The 12,729-nt window shown below is 46.4% G+C and overlaps 1 pseudogene; it reads right to left on the bottom strand.

Annotated features, from left to right (window-relative positions):
• Window positions 1–4,531: 4,531 nt before the first annotated feature.
• On the bottom strand, window positions 4,532–12,016 carry LOC119330386 (annotated as a pseudogene).
• Between the last annotated feature and the right edge of the window lie 713 nt (window positions 12,017–12,729).

Raw genomic sequence — 12,729 nt, 5'->3', positions numbered from 1 at the left:
TGTGTTCAACGACCAGACAAAGGCGTCACAGAACCCCACCTTGATCAATAAAGCTTTCATCTTATATTCGCAATATCCAGATTGCAATCTTAGTTTCTTGCTTGTTCTTCGTTTGCTCGCAGGAAACAGACCCTCGTGGTCAGGTTGATCGTGCTCCGGCGTGGTCAATAACCTCTCGGAGTTGGTTTAGCGATTGCTAAGGCGCGACGTCCTCGCACGTTCGTAGTCGGATCGTCAAAGTCGACTTCCACCAAAGCGAAATCCACCATCTCATCGAAAGACGGGACACCTTTGCCTCTATCACTTGGTATGAAACAAATTGTGCCTCTGATTTTGCTCAGCTTGTGTGACCTGCACACTCAAAACACGTTGAGCAACTAAACATTCATACCTGTCAGCGTCTTCAGGAGCCATGTATTGCGTCTCATGATCAGAATCATCTCCACCATGTTCTTCACGTGTAATAAAAGCCAAAGTCTCCTCATCATAGTCACTAGCGGACTCATATCCACCATCCGCGGTAGCAATCATCACACGCGGAGATTTGCATTCTCTCGCTTAATGACCTCCTCCCTTACAACGACGACAAATAATATCACTTGTGTGCCCTGTTGATGCCATGGAAGAAGAAGAACGCTGTGCAGGCCCCGCAGGTGCGCTCTTGGCAGATAATGGTGGTTGTGCCTGTTTTCTTGTATCACGGCTGGAGGTGGCACCGGATGGAGGTGCTGGTGCAGTTGAAGTAGAAGATGCACGTGGTGTCCATGATGAAGGTCGGCCTGCAGAAAAGTTAGTTCGCCCCAATGCTTGTCGATCCTGCACTTCACGTTCTGCTTTACAAGCAAGATGGAATAAACGAGTGATATTAGTATACTCCTTATAGTCTAGAATGGTCTGAATCTCTCTATTTAATCCACCCAGAAAACGTGCAAGCATAGCTTCATTCTCCTCAACAATACCACATCTAATCATGCCAGTTTGTAATTCCTGATAATATTCTTCTACAGAATTTTTCCCTTGTCTTAAACGCTGCAATTTTTGAAGCAATTCACGTTGATAATATGGTGGAACCCAACGCGTACGCATAGCAGTTTTCAAAGCAGCCCAAGTAGTTGGAATAGGATATAATCTAGAATGTTCAGACCACCATACACATGCAAAACTAGTGAAAGCACAAACGGCAGCAGCAACTCGTCTCTCCTCAGGATATTGTAAACATGTAAATCGTTGTTCAGTTTCTAACTCCCAAGTAAGATATATATCAGGAACATATCTACCCTCAAATGGTGGAATATTCAATTTCAGTTTAGGAATATGGACATCATCTCGTACCTGAGGTGGTGGTGCAGGCCTACCATTACGAATATATACCTGAGGTCGACCTGCTGGTGGTGGTACAGGTGGCTGCACGTAGTGCTGATTTTGATCAACCTCATCCTCATAATCTCCCACATAATCATCCTCCTCCGCATCAGCAGCAGGAGCCACAGAAGTATCAACAGCAGCACCAACAGTTTGGCCAAACGCAAGAGGAACACGGCTCGCTCGGCGAAGGTCTGTTTCGCGACGTGGAGGTAGTCGTTGTTGTTGTTGTTGGAGAGGTGCGTTAGGTGCAGCGGGTGGTGGTGGAAGACGCGCGAGCAATTCATTAAACTTGTTATCGAGCTTTGTTTCGAACGTCTTCTCAAGGCCAGTGATCTTCTCCATGGCCTCTTCAAAATTGTTCAGCACATCTTGCACCTGTTCAGCCATCATTTGCTGAAACTTATCATGAAGCTCCTTGTTCGATAAATTCTCCCAGTCAATCTCGTCGGCTTGTGATCCTGGCATGGTTAGCAGCAATAGAAACACACAAGAATATGATCCTACAGACTACGAACAAGTGGTGGTGGTGGGTGTCACAAATCCATCAAGCAAAACTCAAATTCTTACCAGTTCTTACCCAGCAACAGGCAGTGATCGGCAACCGTTGTAGTCAAAACTCTCAAAGCTTGGATAGAGCGATTACCAGGGAGAGTCAAACGCATGACGTAGATGTATGTGGAGCTGGGAAGGCTTATAATATGGTAGCAAAAAGGGTCAGCAATAATCAATTCAGAGATGCAAAGTTGAATAAACGCTCAACGACGGTACTGTGCTGGTCCTAGGCTAGACTGTGCTAGAGACGCGAGCCTAGAACACCAACAAAATCACGGCGCGGCACGTAAACAAGGGAGGAGCACACTCTGAATTTTTTTTCTCTCTTTTTTTTGCACTTTTTTCCCTCTTTTTTTTTGCTCCGCAACAATTTTTTTTCGAAAAAGTCTACAAAAGGTCTAAAAATTGCCTAGCCAGAATTTTCCAGACTTAGTTTTTTTTTTGAAATTGGAACTATTTTTCTTCTGCGGATGGCTCGGAAGTTGGGGAGTCCTTCTCTGTCACGACTCGGAGTATCGCGTGATCTGGAAATCGAGAACAATGCAACAATTACTGGACTCGGACTAGGACTGGTGGCGGAGATGAATCTGGTGGAACTCGGACTGGTGGCGGAGATGAATCTGGTGGAACACGGACAGGTGGCGGATATATGTTGCAGGTGAACTCGGACTGGCGTGATGGCGGCGGATATGTGGTGGCGTATATGGATTCGGATTGGCGGTGAATATGTGGTGGTGGTATATGGCAACAGCGACGATGATGATGCGGTGGTGATATATGGCAGCGGCGACGTGACAACCTGTGAACAGAACTCGAAACTCTAAAAGACTAGACGCTAAGACCAGCAACTGGACACGACGATGCAACCGCAAATTCAACAAAGCAAATACAGAAAAGATTATGCAAGGCTCAGATTGGTTCGGATGGGATGAACTAACCCTAATTTTTTTTTGGCTTTTTCGTGGACTATAGGTATGAAGAACAGACTCGATCTAAACTAAGAAAAACTGTAAAATCTCACCGAGCAACCTGGAAATCTGATACCACTTGATAGAGGCAAAGGTGTCCCGTCTTTCGATGAGATGATGGATATCGCTTTGGTGGAAGTCGACTTTGACGATCCGACTACGAACGTGCGAGGACGTCGCGCCTTAGCAATCGCTAAACCAACTCCGAAAGGTTATTGACCACGCCGGAGCACGATCAACCTGACCACGAGGGTCTGTTTCCTGCGAGCAAATGAAGAACAAGCAAGAAACTAAGATTGCAATCTGGATATTGCTAATATAAGATGAAAGCTTTATTGATCAAGGTGGGGTTCTGTGACGCCTTTGTCTGGTCGTTGAACACAAACGAAGTACGCGAAGTTGCAGCTATGGCGAACTTTTAATCTAAACAAAACCCAAAGTCTAAACGGTGCCCTAAGGGCTGTATATATGGAGGAAGAGAGGGGGAATTTCGTGGCCCTTGGTGGAGGGGTCCGAAATCAACCATATCTCTTGTTTCCCCACACATACAGACTCTAAAAATAGCCTATACTTATGTATTTCAAAATTACATGGGCCTGGCCCAATAAAAAGGTGACGCAGCACCTATAATAGCCTCGGGACGAAATTTATGACGTGGCATCTTGTATATTTCGTCCATGGCTTCATGCACCCATTATGGTGGCTTCAAAGTCCTGAAATCATCACTTGTAACTCCGTTCTTGTTCCCCTTGCGCATGGCATCATCTCCATGCTTGTTCTTGCTCCAATGTTCATCCTTCTCCAAGCTAGGCCCTTCATTTGTAAGCAAAACAAATATATCCAATTTAGGCAGCATCGTATTCTCATGAACATTAGAATCATTACCAAGAAACGAAAGTACCTAATAATTTAATTGGCGTGCGCGAGCTCTAGTAATTGGTCCCGTATATGTAGCAGTAGGGGCTGTGGGTGTAACAATGGTATTGATGTCCTCATCATCAAGTGGACCCCTGGCGGTGATGACTGCTACTCCGCCCAGGCAACCGAATGCAATTCCCATCTCTGCCTAGCACGGGCTTCAGCAATGTCATCTGGAAAGCTTGGGCCTCGGGGAACACCAAGATGTTCGCTTGGCTGCTGGACAACAACCGGCTCTGATGCAACGACAGGCTGCAGCGTAGGAGGATGGCCAAACAGTTATTTATGCGGGCTTTGCGTTAGAAGTCTGGAGTCTTCGGTACACCTGCTGTGGGAATGCCCCTTCACCAGATCGATCTGGCGGAAGGCCGCGGCATGGACTGGCTGCGAGCTCCTGAGGAAGATCATGCCGCCGCACCACAGCCCTTTACATCACTGCCAGGAGCTGATCAGGCACACCCCAGCGAGGTTCAGAAAAGGAGTCAAAACCATGCTGATCTTGGTTGCATGGCGCATCTGGAAGGAGAGAAACGCCTGCGTTTTTCGAGCCAAGATGCAAGGGAGGAAGACGTGCTCCAGGCCATCAAAGGGAGTCAATGGAGGCTTGCTGGCGCAGCATGCTTAGAGGCCCGCCTCTTTTTTTTCCTGTTTTTCTCTAGCTTTTCACCCGATCACTTGATCACAACTGTTTCCCGCATGCTTTCTCCTAAATCAATGAAGCTGGCTTAAACCGGATCTTTCAAAAAAAAGGAGGAAGAACACTCCAACAGCGCGAGCAGCCTTGCGGGGACTTCTATCCAATCAACCGACAAATTTATTCGTCCAGCATCATGCAGAGCTGGAGGTGTCATGCCGGGAGCACCACCTGCCGGAGAATATGGTAGAGAGCCCGGAGGAATCCCTTGTACTGCACTTCCTCCGGCAGCCTCAGCATGCTCGCCACCTTCTCGAACTTGTCCTGCCCAACCGACGCGTCCCCCGGCGAGGCTCCCGGCCCGAGGTCCTTGTGGAGCTCCGGCGGCGACAGCGCCCACTGCATCGCCCAGATGGAGAGGGGCCGCATGTAGTGCAGCCCTCGGTAGCCGCCCTCCGCCGTCCAAGCCTCCGGCGTCTGGAACGCGTACCCGAAGCCGTCTTTGGACCAGCTGGCGTCGTGTGCGCCCTTGGCCGTCCGGAACGCGGCCTCCAGCATGCCCTCGTGGATCATGCCGGCCGCGACGGCGTAGGTGGTGCCGGGCCATATCTCCTTGGACTGCGTCGACGACATGTCGATGGTGCCGTCCGGCCGCATCCCGTTCACCGCCCCCACCGTCCCGCCCTTCACCCGCATGACGTTGTAGTCCAGCACCGTCCCCAGCGCGCTCCGGGCCTTCTCCTCCTCCACGACCGGCTCCAGGCCGCACACGTGACCGTACCACTGCCCGGCGAGCTGGTCGGCCTGGATGGACGAGCTCGTCTTGCCGCCGCTGTTGTCGTAGTTGAAGTAGGTGCCGTTCCAGAGCTCGTCATCGTACACGCGCTTCGCCCTGAGGTGCCGCGCACGGAAGCAGCACTCGGCGTCGCCGTCGCCGACGATGCGCGCCATGGCAGCGGCGGCCTGCAGCGCCGCGACCCAGATCCCGCCGGTATAGGCGCTGACCCCGGACACGGACCACAGATCGTACGTCTGGTCGGGGCGGCCCTCGTTCTCGATCATGCCGTCCCGGTCCCGGTCGAACTGGTCCATGTAGGCCATGGCCAGGTACACCGCCGGCCACGCCGCCCTGGCAAAGGCGACGTTGCCCGTGGCGACGACGCCCCGGTAGACCTGCAGCACGAACTTGGGGTTGAGGTCCTTCCACCGCGACGGGTCGTGGATCATGTACGCGTTGAGCTCGAACCACGGGTCGTTCAGCCCCACGTCGTGCGGCACCGAGCCGAGGACCTTGCGCGGCACGGTCTTGCCGTTGAGGGTGCGCATGGGTCGCGGGTCGTGGAGGAGGACGGCGCGAGCGAAGTCGCGCTGGAGGCTCAGCTCGAGCTCCGGGAAGAGGGAGAGCAGCGCGAAGGAGGCGTAGAAGTGGACGTCGTAGGTGTTCCACATGTGGTACTCCATCGCCTCCAGGTACAGGAACTGCCCCACGTTCTCCTCGCCGTCGGCGAGCAGCGTTGCGCCGAACGCCGCCGCCGAGTGCAGGTCCTCCGTCACGGACGTCATCTCGCTCAGGACGCCGTCCACCACCGGGGTGCCTTGCAGGTCTGCGCGGAACACGTCGAGGGAGAATGGCTCCGTCCCCGTCCCCGATGAGGCGACGCTCATCTTTGGAGGCCGTCCGTCTGTGACATTTGACACAGAGATTTTGTTGTCAGCTCCATGCTACGAATCCGTTACGGCAGATCATACTTGGCTGATAGTGATGGAGATGAGCATTCACCTGTCCATATGGTGCCTCCAGCGACCAGATAGTAGAGTTCGTTGAACAATGCAACCGGATACCTGAAGACAAACATGACATCGATTATTAGTACTCTAGGTAGCAAGTACATATAAATCATTTCTCCCCTTGCGATTTTATACCCTGGAATGATCTGCAACTACATAAGTTTTGCAGACTGGGAAGTAATTCTGGGTGTGTAAAGGATGTCAACTATAATGCCATGGGAAAAACTGTGAAGAGACACTTGAGCAAAGTGATACTCCCTCCGTTTCTTCTTTTTTACTTCACATATAAGATTTGTCTTGAGTCAAACTTTATAAAGTTTGACCAAATTTATATACAAAATTATCAACATCTACAATACTAGAGATATACAATATGAAATTTAATTCAATGATGCGTCTAATGATATCGATTTCATATTGTGAATGTTGATATTTTTTCCCTATAATCTCAATCAAACCTTACTACGTTTGACTTACAAATCTTATACGCGGACTAAAAAGACACGAAGGGAGTACGAGCTGATTACCACTCAGGCAGCCTTTTGTCCTGCAGAATAGGCCTCTGCCACTCTTCGATTTTGGACTCCCAATCCATGTGTTCTACACTCAAAGAAGGAATAGCAAATGAGCATCAGAATTCTGACCACCTATGGCTAACAATCAATCACCAGAGCTTACCAAGAAGGGCATCATGAGCCAAGCTCTCTGCAGCTGCATCTCGATCCAAGCCACAGAATTTGGTGTATCTCCTGTTCCAGAAAGCCATGTCAGTTACAAGGAAAAACAGCTACAGTAGTAGTTTTGAATTTCAGTTTCAGAAATATTTCACCACCCACCAAATTACTGATTTTTTTTGTGTACAACTTAAATGACTGAAATATTTTGACAAAAAAAGCAAATATAAGTGTCTACTGAAATTATTGAAATTTAGTAAAATTCATCGAAATCTCACTGAAAGTGAAAACCAACTAGCCATGCAGAATTAGCAAAACACATCACCTGTGATACGTTTTCCCGTCTGGGAACTTCACCTCGGGGCACGACCACGACAGAGCAAACGACACAACGCGGGTTCCCCCTGCCGGCACTGTCGTCGTCGCTGCGACCGCCGCTCCGATGGATAATCCGGGCTTCGACGCCCTTGGCTCTTTGCTGGTGCGGGTTTCGCTGAAGGAACCGTGCTGTTTGATCTCCTCCCACATGTCCTTGGCCGTGAAGTCGCCGGAGTCGGACGACCCCATCGTGAAGAAAGGGCAGTCTGTCACGCGGACGTCCTCTGTTTCCTGACACGCGATCGCGAACGTCACCGGCGGGTGCCCATCCGCAGTCCTACATTGGTGCCATCCCAAGTTTGCTGTTATGTTCGCAGTTCTGTATCATTTGAAGCTCTGCGAAACGAAATATTTGACACACCTGTGATGCAGAAGAACACCGTGCACACCATCATGCTCCCTGTGTAAGAACATAAAAAGGAATGGCAAGAACCAATAAGTAATTAAGGTTGTAGAGAGATTGCTGCTGCATAGCATGAAACACAAAGTGCGCGGAAAAACGAATTTAACGTTCATTACATCATCTTGGAGTTGGTGTGATTTCCAGTCAGCTCTGATCTCCCACCAACTGAATTCTGGAGGATGAACAAAATACATATTAGGTCCTCACTGATAAGGCGTTTTTATCTTCATGCTAAAAGGGCACCACGTTGGCTTGTTGCACTTACAGCCCATGTGAAGAGCAATGTTACATCTGCAGGTGTGCTCCCAGAATTTTGCACCTGCAAGACTCATCGATCAAAATTAAGTGCTGAACTGCAACAGGGGAAAGTACATGTCGTGTTATTTTGATTAAGTTGCCGAAGAAGAAAATGTACCGTAAATGTGAAAACTGCAACAGGTAAGCTGCTCTCCTTGTAAGTTGTGAGGGATGATTGGTGATATCTGACGGCAGGTGATCTTGATTTCAGGGTCAGGTTCACCTACATTGCAATTAGTATAGTGTACCACAGAACATCTTCAGTTCATGGACATGTATCTATCAGGTAAAATATAAAAGTGCATACAAAACCTTATTGCTTTTAGGAATTTACCATCATAAACTGTCCTAGATCTTGGGAACAAGGCATGATAAGTACAGTTTTTCTCCTTAAGCTTCCAGTCCCAAGATCCAATAGCTGCCTTATCGACTCCCCTGCAAGTATGCACAATGAATGATATCTCTGGTCCATTTTAATGACCAGAAATAATCCTGTTGAGATCAACAGCTTACTTGAGAGCATCAGCAGTCGGTGCAGCCAACACCGTGGAGTAGCTCTTTCCATTGGGACGCGAGACGAATGCCTAGACAAGTGAATAGTGTCAACCATTAGAAGTTCTTTACAGTTAAGACTTAAGAGTGACACTAGGAATCGCCAATTGGGAAATGGAAGATTTAAGTATAGTTACTGAAAATTGGTTTGCAAGGATAGGCTTCTCTTCATATAATGCTGGGAATATCTGAAAATGCTGAAAGTACCCTCTGTAGCTTCTCCCAATGCTTCCTGAACTGATAAAAGAGGATGTGATTTGAGAACAGGCATGTACTCCCTCCGTCCGGAAATACTTGTCATCAAAATGAATAAAAGAAGATGTATCTAGATGTATTTTAGTTCTAGATACATCCCTTTTTATCCATTTTGATGACAAGTATTTTCGGATGGAGGGAGTACCATGTAAAGTTCAATCAGCTATGGAAAACATTTTTGAGTTAAAAACCACCATGACAAGCTTCAAGATGACAGAAAAGCCTACATGTACCTGATTGATAGTGAACCTATAGCTAATTTATAATCTGCAAAGGAAAGACTGGAACTTACCCAAGGCCACCAAGGGGTAGGCCACGGTAGCAGTTGTCCATCCATTTCCTGAATGGGTCATAGAGTATATCCTTCGCAAAAGTGAAGAATTGTTTCGTTAAGTTCCATGACAAAGCAGAGTGAATCTACATAATTGCTTTAACAATAGAAGAGCGATGATATATTTCTAAACGTTGAGCACTCACCCGGCCTTTTCCCCTCTGGTCGGCATTTATCATCAGTCCCTTGAGAACCATGGGTATCTGAAGGACCACCAACAGGAATTTGGTTAGTATTAAGTTCACAGAGGAATAACGTATGTAGTACTTGTTGCTCAAAGCCAACAACAGTGTTGTTTCATCAGTCAGTTGCTTGATGGCATGGCTGAGCAAGCCAGCGGCATGTATCATTGCCAAGTGTGACAGGTCTTGCAAAGTGAAGAGTAGGGGAGAGTTCTCAAACAGAGTATTCTTTTTGATAATTTTGAACCTTTTTTGCATCACTTTCTTTTTAAATGAATGAACTAGTCATGTTCAAAACGCTCTACCGTTTTGATAATTTTGAACCTTTTTTTGCATCACTTTCGTTTTAAATGAATGAACTAGTCATGTTCAAAATGATCTACCGTTTTGATAATTTTGAACCTTACATATTCTTCAAAATATGATCAACACAGAAACCTGGGAGCTATAAAGTATGTTCAAATACGTACGATTGATATCATATCATTCATGGTCATGCTAAACAGTTCGATCTTCTTGCCTTCATCGTCAAATTTCCTCTGCCAGGTTCTTGTCGCTGGTTGTGCACAATTGATGTGCGAGCGCGCCTAAAGTTTTAAAAAAGGAACCCATTAGTGCCAGTTTAGTTTGCTGATGAAGGCAAAGACAGTACGGAGCGAAGCATTTCTAAAGAAAAGCCTTGATCGAAAAAGCTTGCCCTTACCTTTGTTTGCTCTAAACCTGCACTTCCCATCTTGGTTACAGTACAGACACCGTTTGGGTTGAAGCAGATCAGCTATTTGGATGTGTAGGCAACAGACATATGCATAGTTAGAACTTAGAATGAGAGAGCCACAGATAATTCTTGGAAAAAGGAGCTTAATCACGATCCAGTTTAACGATCTCCACTTAAGATAGAAAAGAATAATGGAAATGAAGTGCTAGCCACCCAATGCAAAATTCTATGTGTTTCCCATGTTTCCTGGAAAAACTCCATTTCCTTCGCTACTCCTTTTGGCTCCACCATCCGCATTGCTTCCCCTCTCTTTATTTTACCCTAAATAAGCTTTCTAGGGACATCACATCTTTGTTTAATGTGACATGTTTATTTGAGCATCATTATGGAATAGACGATGACCCCTGTATCCATCCCTTGTGCAAATCATCAATGCAAGTTTCATAGCCTTTATCTCAGAAAAACGAAGAAAAATGTGGAAAAACTCATGTGTTCCAGCATCCAACTTTCAAGCGCCTATGCAAGAAACTATAGAGAGGTAGAGGACTAACCAAGGGAGGAGAAGGCCTGTGGTACCTGGATCTGAATGCTTCCACTCTACCACACCTGCATATGCATTGCTTGCTTGGCTCTTGCAGGAGATCCTCAGCTTGTCTTTATAGGACTGAGTTACTCAAAGCAATGCGCGACACGAGGTCTTATTGTCACACAAAACAACAATATCTTTTTTTTAACCTTGTGCGTCAGGATGGTTGAACTGTCCTATTTGCTCCCTTTTGTTAATGATAAGAAATAACATGGGCTCGGATTAGTGATGAGGCCACTTAGCCGTTGAGGTTGCCAATCAGAAGCCTCACCATCAATTGTTATCTGTTGGGTAGCAATTTATTGTCTTGGCCAAATGATTGTAAAGGAGTTGGATCCTTGTATGGTAGCAGACTCAGTAGTAAAGTGAATAATGCTCAAAAGCCCGTATTTTGCCAAAAGAGGGAACAAATTAAGCTTTACAGGTTCTGATTAGGGAAGAATAGAATAGGTAACAGGGAGGGTACATGATGACTACTGAGTCATCAGGCACTACTACTCTCATATACTGCTCTTAAACGGCTAGCAGGGCAAAGATGTTATGTTAGCTCTGTCGATGGGATAGTTGAAATAATCGCTTCACCAGCCCCCCTTTTGTTTGCGGCTAATGGTGAATTGAGCCTCTACAAGAGCATGCAGGTTTGCTACATGAAGTCTTGGAGATACAAGTACAATGGAGAAAGCAACCTCCAGCTCTAAAATGTAATGTACTCATTCATGATGCCGACAAGTATAAAACAAAACAATGAGATTAGGAAGACAAAACAAAACCGACCTCGGTAGGTGTGGACATTTGCATACACGCATGTTGCCCATGTGCCCATTGACATTGAAATTTGAAAATGATCCCTGAAGTACACAATGAAAAACTCATACGCATAATAAAGAACGAAACAGCCCGGGGACCTCAACCTGCTGAAGATTGCAGATCTACATCTACTTTGTTTAGTTCCATCTGCAGAGCTATTGCTAAATACAGTACTTGCAATCTCCTCCTCTTCCAAGAGTTCCATCTCAAGATTCTGTCTTGCATTCTTGCTGAGGATGAGATAATCTACTCCTCTTCCAAAAGGAACCTAAATATGGGGGCAATGAAGCCCTAACTGGTGAAAATCCTTGGACACAATGGAGTGCCTCTCTGAATTGAATTGTTGTTCTTGGAAGTCGATACCCTTAACAAATAATCGAACCCGACGCCAGATCGAATGGGCTGGGGGCCGCTGTTGCCGCATCCCGCCCCCACGAGTCACCCACCGGACGGGACGCCGTCGCCGAAGCATCCTCTGGGGAATCGATTGGACTCAGTGGCGGAATGGAACCACACTCGCGTCGTTCAATCTTTTCTCGCTGTTCAGTGGGGGGAACTGAATCCGCATAGGGGGGAATCGAAGCCAACACAGGGCATCTGTGCTTGTTCGGTTCAGAAGAGGATATAATTCAATAACATTGTTCTTTTTCTTTCTTTTTTTCTCTTTTTTGCGAGTGAAATATTGTATTACTCAACTAAAGCAGTTCATACAATCAATAGTAGAATCCTCCGTAGCGTCCAAAGGACCCGAGCCAATTCAAGTCATGGTTTTGCCTTCTACGCGAGCAAATTTGACTATACTATCACTAACTTCATTTTGGCTACGATTAACATGAGTAATACAAGAATCACGAAGAGACATACGGTATCTAATCTCTATAATAAGCGACGAGTAGACCGATCTATCAACCTCCTTGGTCTGGATCAACTTGACAGCAACAACTGAGTTCATCTCTATCTCAACCTCCTCGCCCTAGATCAACTTGACAGCAACAACTTGAGTCCATCTCTATCTCAACCTTCTTGGCATGGTTCATTTTTACTTGTGTGTGTTAGTGTTGAAGTTCGTTTGTGTTAACATATGACGCCGAGTAAGGTTTAATTCAAAAGTTTTTTCGTTTTATACATTATTTTGTCATATACCTTCTAGGCTTTTATTATGTTTGATTGATATGGATGTCGGTCTAGTTATAGGATTTGTGATGCATCAACAAGGCATGCAATCTTTTTTGCGTTTCAACTTTTTGCAAGAATGATGAAATTCACTAATAAAAGGACAATTCACATCATAGCCCATTTTGAAAAGATAAAATTCTCATCATAC

The sequence above is a fragment of the Triticum dicoccoides genome, chromosome 7A (assembly GCF_002162155.2).
Source record: "Triticum dicoccoides isolate Atlit2015 ecotype Zavitan chromosome 7A, WEW_v2.0, whole genome shotgun sequence".
Taxonomy (NCBI): Eukaryota; Viridiplantae; Streptophyta; class Magnoliopsida; order Poales; family Poaceae; genus Triticum; species Triticum dicoccoides.
This window is presented reverse-complemented; position numbering and strand designations above follow the sequence as displayed.